The sequence below is a fragment of the Hipposideros armiger genome, unplaced genomic scaffold (genome assembly GCF_001890085.2).
Source record: "Hipposideros armiger isolate ML-2016 unplaced genomic scaffold, ASM189008v1 scaffold_582, whole genome shotgun sequence".
Taxonomy (NCBI): Eukaryota; Metazoa; Chordata; class Mammalia; order Chiroptera; family Hipposideridae; genus Hipposideros; species Hipposideros armiger.
In genome coordinates, this window is record NW_017731932.1 from 1,071,670 (window position 1) to 1,074,434 (window position 2,765).

Below are 2,765 nucleotides of genomic sequence, written 5' to 3' on the forward strand. Positions count from 1 at the left end.
CTGTGTTTCCTTCCAGAAGATTTTTACCCATTTATAAGTATATACATGAATATATCTTTGCACGCCCAGGGAAATGGGAAGATATTGTATACACTGTTTTGTGCATTGCTTTTTTTTAACCTAAAAGTAACTCAGAGGTGATTATGTTTTGGCATATTAATTAATTAACTAATTCAACAAGTAATTGTCAAGTGGCACAGTGCTAGGTGCTGTGCGGGGACTACGTTAGGGCAGACATGTAATATAATGCATTGGTGAGCAAAAAACAGATATGGACCAGCCCTTTTGGGGGTTACAGTTTAGGGAAGAGACAGAGAGATATGTAACCACAAGTATATGTAAATTTTATAACATAATAAGTGCTACAAGCGAGGGATTCTTGGTCATGGATACTTGGCAGGGTACGGATTCTGTGAAAGTATTTAGAGCAGCAGAGCCTGGCTAATGGAAGGTGCTTCTTGCTGAACACACTAAACATGTGGTGGTGTTTTTACACACCACAAGGTGGCACAAATTCTCCAAGAAAGGGGACTCCATGCTAAGCTGAAGTTGGAATGTAGTTTCTGGCTGTCCCCCAAATGGATTAATAATTGTATAAAACGGCAAAGGTTTTAAATATATCATTCATTAAAAATGTCATTAGTTACATTTAATTATATTTCTAAATACTGGCAAAATCATTTGACATTCTTTTTGATTTCTATTACATCGGTAATATATTAATGCAGGCCTGTTACTAAAAAGAGTCAAATGGCACTGAACTATGTAAAGGAAAAATGAAACCTCCCTTCAATCTCCCCTTTCATGTTCAGCCCCCTTCAAATTCCACTTTCTTCTCATGCGATAACAACCACCTCCTACCACCCGTTTTTTTAATTTTTTAATTTTAATTTATTTAAAGATTTTTTTTTAAAGATTTTTATTGGGGAACTGGGGGGATGGGAACAGAGCTGGGGAATTGGGGAGGGGGAACAGACAAGTTGCTGTCGTTTTTTTGTTCTTCAGTCTAGTTGTGGAGGACGTTGCTTCACTGGCCCAAGTTGGCACCATCATNAGTAGGGAAGCGTGTTGCATGCCAAAGGACTTGTAGTTTCCCACACTCAGACTAGAACCAAAATTCAGGTTTCCATATTGACTCTGTTTTGTCAAGCTGCTGCTGTTTGTGTTGGAGGTGAAACGTAACCCTAAAGCTTTTTGTTTTATTTGTTTTTATTCCTTGGCCGTAAGAAATCTATTTCCTTTGCCATATGCTAACAGTTCAGATATAATCTGCAAAAATTTAACAACCAGTGAATACATTCATCAGGAGTTGTTCTTTTTCAGCCCTAGACTACAATAGTTAAACTCTTTGCATAGTTTGGACAAAGTCCTTGGAAAATTTTTCTTTGACGACATGTGGAAAATGCTATATCTGAAAAAAAAAATCCGTCTTCTGCATTCTTAGCCCTTGCTCCCAAGATATTAATGCAGAAGACAGACAGGTACCAATCTTTCTGTGCTACTTCAATTTACTAAGGATTCCATAGAGTTTCCTTGCTGAGCCTGGAACTAGAAGTCATGGAGGGTCGAGAGCCAGTTAGAAACAAACACAAAATTATCAGAAGACAAATCTCATTGGACTTACTTAGGATGTGAAACAAAACTTTATTTGCACTTCCCTTGGTGGCCTCATTCCCAAGATATGGTACACTTTGTGGGCAGAGCATCTTCAATAGCGACAACAAAGAAAACAATGATGCAACTCTGTCAGGGAAATTTTATCTCACCACTGAGGACTCTGAATATGTTTTCCAGTGGAATCATCCACATTTTTTTTTTTGAAGAGGAAGAGAAAGAATAATATCAAGTGGCTCTTGAAAATTCTGCCCCATTCTGCATGAGGGTAGTCATGTGTAAGGACGTGATGAAACCTAAGAAACTTGGCTCATTTTTACTTTAGTTCTTGTCATCTTTAAAGAAGAAGGAGCCTGTTAGAATGTAAGTTGAGATCTAAATCATCTCCTGTTCTTCTTTCTACTTGATTTTTAACAAGTTCGAGAGAACAAAAATTAAGTAAACTTAAATTTAATATGTTTGGTTCATGGCCAGGTTCAGCATAATCCTCATCTTTGTTGGATGCTGAGCAAAATCTAAGAAGGGATCACTTAAGTAAGTAGAGATAAGTTTAGGTGCTGCTACTGGATCAAACTACTATAAGTAATTCATATACTGTATAACATTGGACAGAGTATTTTAGCAGCAGGGTAAAGGGATAAGATAGCACCCAATTCTACTACATCCTTGTCTACACCAACTGGGCGACTTTTCTGCGAAGGGAAGGCTAATAGACTGTGTGGATATTATCCCAGTGCTCTGAACATGCGACCCAATGTGGCCCCTACTCTGTGTGGTTTGACATGTGGGGAGCACAGTATTCTATTCTAAGCACCAAATGAAAATGAGAAAGTAAAAAACTAAAATGTGCATACAGGGGTAGAAGGCTTGGGCAAGTGTAGAGATCAAGACTGATAGGGAAGAGTTGAGGAACGTCAGGCAATTGTCAAGTAGAAGACTGACATAGGGTGACTGCTCCTGGATGAGTTATTCGACTCTGGATAGGTTTAAGCAAGAGGTGAGTGTGATGGGTAGACAGTTTGACTGGCCCTTCCATCTTTCCCTGAAGCAAAGGAGGTAAACTGTATCTTTGGCCTCAGAGGAGGCCTTGCTAGAGTCAAATAATACATTTCAAATTAGAAAACTGAAGGAAAAGTGTCTAGCATAAGTAT